This window comes from Myotis myotis, unplaced genomic scaffold, assembly GCF_014108235.1.
Source record: "Myotis myotis isolate mMyoMyo1 unplaced genomic scaffold, mMyoMyo1.p scaffold_m19_p_64, whole genome shotgun sequence".
Lineage (NCBI taxonomy): Eukaryota > Metazoa > Chordata > Mammalia > Chiroptera > Vespertilionidae > Myotis > Myotis myotis.
The window spans coordinates 144,291-154,714 of NW_023416373.1; the positions used below are offsets into that span (position 1 = coordinate 144,291).

General features: G+C 49.5%; 3 non-coding genes across 3 annotated transcripts; 2 read left to right on the forward strand and 1 right to left on the reverse strand.

Moving 5' to 3' along the window:
- Positions 1 to 5,513: 5,513 nt before the first annotated feature.
- Positions 5,514 to 5,586, reverse strand: TRNAM-CAU. The gene has a single exon. It is a non-coding gene; the product is annotated as a tRNA-Met (tRNA).
- Positions 5,587 to 6,148: 562 nt separating this feature from the next.
- Positions 6,149 to 6,230, forward strand: TRNAL-AAG. Its single transcript has one exon. It is a non-coding gene; the product is annotated as a tRNA-Leu (tRNA).
- Positions 6,231 to 9,175: 2,945 nt separating this feature from the next.
- Positions 9,176 to 9,247, forward strand: TRNAQ-CUG. Its single transcript has one exon. It is a non-coding gene; the product is annotated as a tRNA-Gln (tRNA).
- The last annotated feature ends 1,177 nt before the right edge of the window (positions 9,248 to 10,424 follow it).

The window sequence follows — 10,424 nt, forward strand, 5'->3', positions numbered from 1 at the left end:
TGTTGGTAGAGTGGCTTTGTGTGCTAGGTGTCCTATACAGCCCAGTGGCTCAGCCTCCCCAGTTACCTGAGGTGGACACTCTTGATGCACCCCCTTGTGGGCTTTGTGCACAGCCTTGTTGTAGTTAATCCTTGATTGTTGTAGGTATCACTGGGAGGAATTGACCTCCAGGCCAATTGGCTGTGAGAGTCAGCTGTGTCTGCAGTGGGAGAACTTCTGTGCTGAAGACACCCTTCTGGGGCAAGACTTGCTTCAGTGGGGCTTTGGTGCTCACTGAGTCTGCCCCCTGAGTGTGTCCCTTATGGATCTGAGGAGTTGTAATCTGGATGGTCCCACTCTGACCACTGGGTACACTGGCTCTTGGATCTAAGGAGGTGCTAATTTAGTCTCTGCCTGAGGTTACGTAGCAGGAGCTACGAAGAGATCTGCAGATTCCCCTTCCTTTTTTGGAGTTTGGAGGTGCCCAGATGAGGCCCAGCTGTGAAGCAATGCAAGCTGCTGTGGGGCGTTGGGCCTTCTCTTGGAAGTTCTGGGTCTGTCTGTACTAGCTGTAATTTGTTAGGTAATTTTCAGGTTGAAAAGGGCCAGGGCATTCATATGCAAAAGCCTCTGCTGCAGCCTAGGTGGGGCAGGGTCTCAGGAAATCAACAGGGCAGAGCAAACAGCTATGGCTGATCCTCGGCCCTGCCCTAAGGGGCCGTGCATCTCGGTGTCCCAGTAATTTAATTGCTGCAAGCACCTCTGAGGGAAAGCTGCCCTCAAGTTCTGAGTTCTGCCTGCTGCCAGACAGTCCAGTTTCTCCCCGTATGAGTCCTGGGTCCCCAGAGACTTCCCGGAACCGGAGTTCAGAGCAGTTGGGGGCTTGTGACTCCCTCCTGATTAAAAAAGACAGCCGTGTCCTCAGGTACCAGCCCCTTTCCGTGTGCACTCGAGCCGTCGTACCTCTGCACTTTACTTCCGCAGCTCCTCTGGCTCTCAGTGTGCTTTTCTCTTTCCTTTTAGTTGTAGAATTTCCACTCAGCCAGCCTTCCTGTGGTTCTGGATGATGTCCGTTTTGTCTTTTAGTTGTATTTTTGAAGTTGTTGTAGGAGGCAGCAATTTCGGTGTTTACCTATGCCGCCATCTTGGTTTCTCAATCAGGATTATTTTCTTACTATCCATCCTCCACAAACCTTCTGCAACTTACATATACATTTTAGTTTTTGTCCTATCATTTGCCTTCTTATTTTGAAAACAAGCATTTTATTTTAGGAAACATTACTATCCTTTTTCTTCCTTTACAACAAAAATAAATACATAAATAATAAATGCACTTATATCTCTTCTTACCCAGAAAACAGCCTATTTTCCTTATCTTCTCACCAAAATGAATCTCCGTGCTTCATGCCTTCCTCCCGGGAAGCACGTTTCCAGGCAGCATGTGTCCGCCTCGCGGGCTCCGTGGGCTGTAGAAAGCCAGAGCTCATTCACAGTCAGCCTGGAAAGCGCGGAGCCTTCGCTCTGCTTCGCGGAAGCCTGGGCTGCACGCTGCTAGTTCCCACCCGCACGTGAGCCCGAGGATCTGATGAAAAAGAAGGAAACTCTGGGGGCTGGGGGGGAGCCTCCTCCCAGCGACTGTCAACATGAGGTAAGTGGATGCAGGTGGAGCGGGTGCGAGGCCGGGTCCAGAGTGTCACTCAGCCGATCACATCAGATCTCCTGAGGTCCCTGTTAAAAATCCAGATTTGTAGATCCCACCTCAGACCCACTGAATCAGAATATTCTAAGCTGGAGGCCAGGGGATCCGATTTTTAATTCAGACTCTGACATGACTGTGCTGTCCGTCAGATTTAGAAATCCAAGTGTGTAAAGTTGTCTGTTGCTATGTAACAAAGAATGTCAGACTTAGCGATTTAAAACAACACACGTTGGTTCTCTTACCACTTCCAAGCCCAGCCTGTCTCAACTAGATCCTCTGCTTCAGGGTCCCTCGAAGGTCTCGTCTGCAGCTGAACTTCTAGAAGGGTTCATGTTCAAGCTCATGTGGCTGTTGGCAGAATTTGGCTCCTCCAGGCTCCTGAGCTGAGGACCCAGCAGGGTGCTGGCTGGACGTGGCCCAGTTGCTTGCCATGTGGGCTTCTTTCCAGGACCCGGCAGCTTGCTTCACGGAGAGCACAGGCCAAGGAGGCAAGAGAGCAATCTGCCTACAAGACAAATCACAACCTTACGAAACCTGATCAGGAAGCACATTCGCCATGTTCTGTTGGTTAAAAGTTAGTCGTCTTATCCAGCTCACACAGCAGGGACGGGGATCACACAAAAGGATGAAGACCAGGAGTTGGGATCGCTGGAAGGTGTGATAGTCCACCTGCTGTGCCAGGATTCAAGAAAGGCAAGGACTGATACAACCGATGATCTGAGTCTTGAAGTTAATGGAAATAATGCAAGCAGAGTTCTTGGAATGGTGCCTGGAACATAGTAACAATTCAATAGATGTCAGATATTTTTACTATTATTATTAAAGTTAAATAATACTGGATTTTCATTGTATCATTATGAACAATTTCTTCCTCAGATGGTTGTGCCTAGAACAATCACTGGCACATTGTACAAGTACGTCCATTTATACTATTATTTTAAAATGAATTGGGGTGCTAAAAGCCTAAAATATAATAAAATAGAATCCTCTTAATGGAGTTAAATCAGAATAAAGAGGGGGAGAATTAGAAGACTAAGATAATCAGAGGAAAAGAAATCCATGAACCCTGTAAGACCCTGGAAATCTCCTACGACAGACCTGACAGCTGTTGTCGGGAGGAAGGAAGGAAGGAAGGAAGGAAGGAAGGAAGGAAGGAAGGGGAATTTAAGGAAATGTACGGGCTGAATTTCCTCCTCCCTTGAGCTAATATGTTGAAGCCCCAACCCAGCATCTCAGAATGTGACTGTAATTGACGATAAGAGGTGCTTTAGAATGGAGAGTTGGGGCGGCCCTACTGCCATCTGACTGGGTCCTGAGAGGAAGAGGAAATGCGGACACACACCAGGGCGGGCGGCACAAAGGAGGCCGTGCCAGGACACAGCGGGAGGCAGCCATCTGCACGCCAAGGAGAAAGTCCTCAGGGCAAATCCACTTGCGGATGTGGGTCTTGGATGAGTGGCCTCCAGACCGTGAGAAATAAATTCCTGTTGTTGACGCCGCCAGGTCTGTGGTATTGAGCTATGGCAGCCAAAGCAAAGTACTACAGCTACACTGAGAAGTCTCCGTTGGGTTCGGATTTTGATTTTCACCTGAAATAACCAAAGATGGTTTTATCTAAGGCAAGGGCAGTACAAAGGGCCGGTGGAACGAAGACCGCGTTGGCCCCTGCTGCTTGGAGAGGAGCAGCTCCTGTGTTCCCATCACTTCCATGGCGGAGAGTGACCTCACCCCGGGACCCCTCAGCAGGCCTGTGTCCTGGACGGATGGAGAAGAGCAGAGGAGAGGTGAGCAGGCACCAGAGCAGGAGGTGTGTGTGCCCTAACGCGTAGAACATTTTCTTAAAAGTGTGAGGTGTTAAAGGTTTTCAATAGAGAAGCGACACGATTGCCCTTGCACTTGAGGAAGATCACTCGGACACACATGCGGATGAACTGGAGGAAGGTGGCGAGGAGACCCGACAGGAGGCGATCTCTGGAAACCCAGCGATAAGGGACGGAGGTCAGAGGAAACAGCCAGGAGGGCTTGCACACTGATTGCATCCAGCAATTACCTTAGAGGGCAGTGCAAGATGATGCCCAGCCTCCTCCCTGGGAAGACTGGGCTGCTGGGATGACCTACGAGAGTAACCCTAGGACTGAGAGTGACTGGAGGCATGCAGAAGGTGAGGGCTGAGTGTGGGATATCGGAGGTGCAACCGCAGGTTTCCTGCAGCCAGGGGACTCAGGAGACTCCGGGGCTAACTCTGGACTAACGGGTAGCTCTGCGAGCAACAAAGCCATTGGTTTGAATGAGACCACTGGACAACCCTTCAGAGCAGAACACAGGCGCTGAGGAAGGAGCCCTCCGACATTCTGCTGGGTTGGAGGGCAGCCTGCAGGATGGGAACGAATCCAGACGTGTCAAATGACGCCGAGTGACATCTTTCATATTTAGTAAAGAGTTTATTGTCTGCCATTTCCCACTAAAATATAGCGAACTCCATGAGACAGACGCATTTCCTGCCGTGTGCACCCAGCCCATGTCTCAGCCAAGGTCTAGGTAAGAAGCAACACCAGGTATTTCAGTGGGGACACTGGTAACCCTGAGACAATAGCACAGGGAGTGTCTAGGGCTGGGGACAACAGGGGAGAATTGGAACTTCCGAGGGGGGCCTTACAGAGAACAGAGCTTGGAATCAGCTTCCATTGTTGGAGGGACATTGACAAGAATAGTAAAAATAAAATAAAAATAGCCCTTTTCCTGCATTCCAGTCTCCCTCTAGTTCCTCTTTTAAGGGAACTTAAGATAAACACCAATCGGCAAAGGTTTGGGAAGTGTGATTTGCAAATGTCCAGCCTGAGCATGCTGATGGAGTCTGTAAGTGTGGGTTTGAAGAGGAGAGAGAATAGATTAATAGGGAGGGACACATTTTGAACAATGCGTGGTAAATATCAACAAATATCTTTCCACTGCTTAACACGTAATAAATAAAGATGTTAAGAGCAGGATATTAGCGTAGACCTAAGAACCAGGAGGTCACGGTTGGATTCCTGGTCAGGCACAAGCCCAGGGTTGCAGGCTCAATCCCCAGTAGGGGGCCTGCAGGAGGCAGCCAATCAATGATTCTCTCTCATCACTGATGTTTCTATCTCTCTCTCCCTCTCGTCCTCTCTGAAATAAGAACATATTTTAAGAAAAAGAGCAGGATGTTAAATATCAATCTCGTTCATTTTTGAGTCAGGTACTTATCTTGACTCGAAATATCACTTCTCATTTCTTTACTTCTTGTTTTTCTTTTTACATCATCCTGCACCGCAGAGTTGGATGACTTAGAGATCTCGTCAATAACACTGGAAGCGAAAAGAGGTCCAATGACACTTCTCTTTTCTTTTTCATGTAGGATGTCATTAGTGATCCGGTGGTAAACAATTGCAGAATAATGACAAAAAATAAACAGCCAGTCATTAATAAATGTTGAACATCATACTACGCTTCCCACTTCTCCCTTCTCCCTCTCAACCAGTGTATTTCTTATCGCTGATGTTTTTTGTAACAAAAAAAATTGCCAAGCATATCCCAAAGGCATATGAAAAGTCTCCTAGCCCTAGCTACAAGTGGTGTTTAAGGAGTGGAAGAATTCTGGAGTATTTAATTCTTAAAGAAAATCACTATTTTGTAACGAAACATTACATGGTGGGCTAAACAGCAAATTACCGTTTGTCCTCATTGGATTTTTTTAAGGTGATGGTGTACACTTTCTACAGAAAAAAATAGAGAAAGAAGAAAAATTTTTGTTAAGTCCCTTCATTGTCTTTTAGGTTAAGATTTAAAGAGAAAAAGGCCAAAAACAAGGCACTGCCCCCTCTGAGGTTCGAACTCAGGACCTTCAGATTATGAGACTGACGCGCTGCCTACTGCGCTAAGGAGGCAGCTGTCTTCTCGCGTCCTCGGAAAGTCTACTAGCATCATTGTAAGCTGCAGCAACTAAGACCCCTGGGTCAGAATGTTTGAAAATGAAATGCAACCGACATGAAGTATCCGAACGCCCCAAAGCGGTGCAGAGCAGAGCAGGGCCGACCCGTCTCCCCGCGAACCTTCCTGGGCGGCCGGGGACGGAGGCAGCTCCGCGAGGGGCCGGGCTGCGGAGCCGCCGCCGGAGCGGAACCGCGCTGCCTGCTCGGGGTTCTGGGAGGCGCTCTGGCCGAGGCGGGTGGGGGCGGCCGGCGGCCTGGGACTCCCCTCGACCTTCCCAGGGGCGCGGACCTGGCTGTCTCCCCGGCCCGGAGCCTCCCCTCCGCGTCCTCAGCGCCCCTGGGCCCTCCGCTGGCAGGACCCTTTTTCCTGTGTTGGTGGCACGGGGGGGGGCAGGAGCCTCTTCCCGGGCCACCTGCGCGCCCCGGCTCCGGGCGCAGCTGGGAGCGGGGAGGCAGCGAGGCCGGGAGAAGCGACATTCAGTTCCGGGAAAGTGCAGGCACGCCGTCTCAGGCAGGCGGTAGCGTGGCCGAGCGGTCTAAGGCGCTGGATTAAGGCTCCAGTCTCTTCGGAGGCGTGGGTTCGAATCCCACCGCTGCCATATGCCTTTTCCCGCTCTCCACCGTGACCCAGTCAGTGGACGCCCCTTTTTACTCCCCACGTGAACAGCTCCGAGGCCCCCGCTTCAGGTAGGTTCCTCAACTCCTATCGTGCCTTCCCAGAGGTCAGAGGTAACACCGTACTCACCGCTTTACCGAACGGCCGCCGACACCGGATAGGCCTTCAATTATTTTAATTAACAAATAGTTAATGAGCACCCACGTGTGTGTGCGTGCGTGTGTGTGAGAGACATTTACTCCATCATTATATTTTCAACACCCAGAAGCATCCAACACTTAACAGACCTTCATTTAATCATTCGTGTTTTTAGAATTTAGTCGGCGCCTCCGGTGCGCGGGTGCTCGCTCGGGACCGTAGCGCGCAGTCCTTCCCGCGGCGCGACGAGCGGCGAGCGGCCGGCGGCGTCTCCTGCTCCCCTGTGAGCCCGAATGACGCGACTTGAGCGGCGGGGACTCTGCCCGAGGGGCCGGGCCTGGCCACGCAGCGGCCGCGCCCCACCGACGAGAGGCCTCTGCGTCTCCTCTTCGGTTCCCTCTGTCCGCCGGGGAGGCTCGCTCTGCCCGCGGGGCTTCTTCCCACCCCCGGGCCCCAGCTGGAAGCGGCGTCCTCCCCGCCGCGCCCCGCAGCGCCCCGGGCCCCTGCAATTCCCACCAGCACGCTGTAGGGGGAGCACTACAGGTTCCCAGCGGTAACAGCGCCAGAGGAGAGAAAAAGGGGAGATTGTAACTTTTACTTTAGACATTTCAGTTTGAGTTGTTACAATGAGTGGGTATTTGTTTCATAAATCAAATACGTGAATTCACCAGTTTATAAATGAAGTTTTAAAACTCGAAACCGGAGAAATACAGCAAAGGAGAAATGCAGTGTGCGGGGAGCAGGCTGTGCTGCTGCAGGCGGCCCTTGGTTGGGGTTTCCTGCCGGTGTGCAGCGGAGGTGCTGGTATCCCTCAACCCACACTTAGCATTTACTGAAAGTTTTGGAGATGTTTGTGCAATTGTCTGCTTCTCCCCATGCATCAGTTCTGCCAGACTCAGAACCATGTTTCTCTCGCTTTCCCACATCATAGGGACTAGATAAATATTTGTGGTCTCAATGACTGTGCACAGGACAGAATGGCTTTCTAGTTTGTGAAGTGAGCGAGGTGCACAGCTGAGGAGCCAGGAAGACTCGGAGACCTTCCGTGTAGGGAGGGGCAAGGGTTCTGTAGCTCCTCCTCTAGGACATCCTTCCAAGTGTGGTCTGGCCTGCGGACTTGCTCTTTCGGGGTTCAGCCCTGCTGCCAGGGGACTGTGAACCACCTTTGTGGATTACCAGAGAGACTGCCCCTGGCCTGTGGAACCCAGTCATCGCGTCCTCTCCTCATTCCCTCCGTGCTGTCATCTGTTTGCATTTACCTTGCAACGTTTGTAAACCAACCGTAGGTAATTCCAATGAAAAGGTGCAGCCTGATGAACTCCAGAGTCGAGAATAAACAAGCCTCCAGGATGGGGTGGGCAAGATGAGTGAAGGTCATCAAAAGGAAAACTCACAGCTATGAAATAAACAAGTCTTGGGATGTAACTGTGATGACCACAGTTAATAATACTGTATTGTGTATTTCAAAGTTGCTAAGAGAGGATATCTTAAAACTATCATCACAAGAAAAAAAATGTAGCTGTGGTGATGGATGTTAACTAGATTTATTACAGTGATCATTTCTTAATGTATACAATTCTGAATCATCATCTTGCAGTCCTGAAGCTAATAGAATTGTTTCTCAGTGAAAGTAGAAAAGATTACAATGTTTTGCACCATTAAAGTTGTTAATCCCAATACACAGACACGCACAAAAATCAGTGTCACAGGAAGAGGTGACCAAAAAAATACAGGACAAAAAATAAACAAACCAATCCATGGCCACCTGCCCTATTTTCCTGGTCTTTACCCGCTTTCCTGGGGGGCAGACGGGGGAGGTAAATGTACAAAGGTCAGAAAAACAGTTCTCCCTGGCCGCTCAGAGAGCAGTATCAAGCCAATAGTCGAATAGTGAATGGGCTTTTAAGTTCTGGTATCGTTTTAAACCAGTGAACATTTTTCTTTCTCTTTAAGAAAAAAGGTTGTGGCTCATGGAATAATACATATGCCACCTGGGGGCGGGGCGGGGCGGGGCGGGGCGGGGGCCTGCCCCTGATCCGGCTACATCTGAGCTAGCTTGGACCGCCTTGAGCCCGGAGGTTCGTGAAGAAGGCTGAGAGAGCGTGTGCGGAGGGAAGGGGCGTCACTGGCACCTGGCCAAAAGTCTTTGAATTTTTCTGCTTCCCTCCTGACCTCTCAAAAGATATACTCACTTCAACCCACATTCATTGAGCAGCTATTTTGCTTGGTTGGAGATTTAACAAAAGGATGAATAACTGAAACTGTTTCAGGGATTTCTTAGCAATTCGGCCTTGGGGACTACTAGACATACATTAAGGGCACATGGTCAATAATTAATATTTAGCTCAGGTAAAAATCTCCCTTTTGAACGGGGAGATTAAAATCCAATTTGTCCTTGTGTGGGTCGAAAATGAAGGCGAAATCAAAATCGCCATAAGTAACAATATTCTCGGATCAGGACCCTGCCCTGCCCCTGGCAGCCAGGGAAAGAAGCCGGGACAGGAGGTCAGTGAAAACGTCCAGAGAAACCCCACGTCCCACCTTGTGTTGGCTTTTCCTTCAAACGGCTTAGATCTAATTTTTAAAAATACTCCTGCAAATTAAAAAAAAATCAATTAGGAGGAAGAAGCAGAGCTTTCATTTAAACTAGCATTTCTAAAAAAGAAAAGAAAAGAAAAGAAAAAAAACACAAAGTAGCATTTCTTTTTCAATTATATTCTATAATTATAGCGCATGGATTTTTTAGGAGAAATGAGTTACTAGGGTAGCCAGCCCAAAAGCCCAAAAGGGGGTTCCATGGTGTAATGGTTAGCACTCTGGACTCTGAATCCAGCGATCCGAGTTCAAATCTCGGTGGAACCTTAACTTTTCATCTCATTTAAAACAGCGCAGTAGCCCTGACCAGTTTGGCTCAGTGGATGGATCATCCGCCTGCGAAATGAAAGGTCTCCGGTCCCCTACTGGTGTATGTTTCTCTCTCATCCATGCTTCTAACTCTATTCCTCTCCCTTCCTCTCTGTAAAATATATACTTTTTAAAAAGTTAAAAACACGCGGTAGTCAGGAAGGCGGACTGCTCCAGCGCGCGGTCTGCAGGCTGGGGACCCTCCTGCCCTTCTCAGCCCAGCACTCCCAATCCGCGGTTAAGGAGCCGCCAAAAGGAAAAGGAAAACGACAGACTACGTTGAGGGCCAGTCCTGCGGGTCAGTGGTCAGGCTCGGAAAGAAACGGCAGAGCAGGATGGAGAACAAACCAGAGGTGGGAGAGGGACTGACTGCGGACACGTCGGCCCTCCCCCGTCCCCCCACCACCATGGCCCCCCGCGGCCAACCGAACGCTCGGTGTCCTCCCCTCTGGGCAAGACCAGGACCCTGGCAACGAATGTGCACTATAAGCCACTGCCGCTTTCAGCCAGAGCTTTATCCACGCAAGTCTGAAACTTTGAGTGGATGCAGCGAGGCTTCCGGAGTCCCGGCCCAAGCCCCACGGGGAAGCGCGCAGCAGGAAAGCATGGCGCTTGCAGGGAAGGCGCCCAGCAGTCCCCAGCCTCCCAGGACTCCAAACATGTCATAAATGAAAGAAATGGAAGCAAGCAACCTTTTGGACACAGAGTTCAAAACTATGGTTATAAAGTTACTAAAGGATCTTAATGAGAGCTTCAAGGGACTTAGTGAGAATGTGAAATACATGAAAAAGGACCAGAAATTAGGTATACACTAACTGGAATAAAGAATAATATACAGGAATTCAACAGTAGGGTAGAGGAGTTTCAGAATCAAATCAATAATTTGGAATATGAGGAAGCAAAAAACACCCAATCAGAAGAGCAAAAAGAAAAAAGATTCCAAAAATATGAAGATAGTGTAAGAAGCCTCTGGGACAACTTCAAGTGTACCAACACCCACATTATGGGTGCCAGAAGAAGAGAGAGAGAGCAAGATATTGAAAACGTATTTGAAGAAATAATGACAGAAAACTTCCCCTACCTGGAGAAAGAAATAGACTTACAAGTCCAGGAAGCACAGCGAGTCCCAAACAAG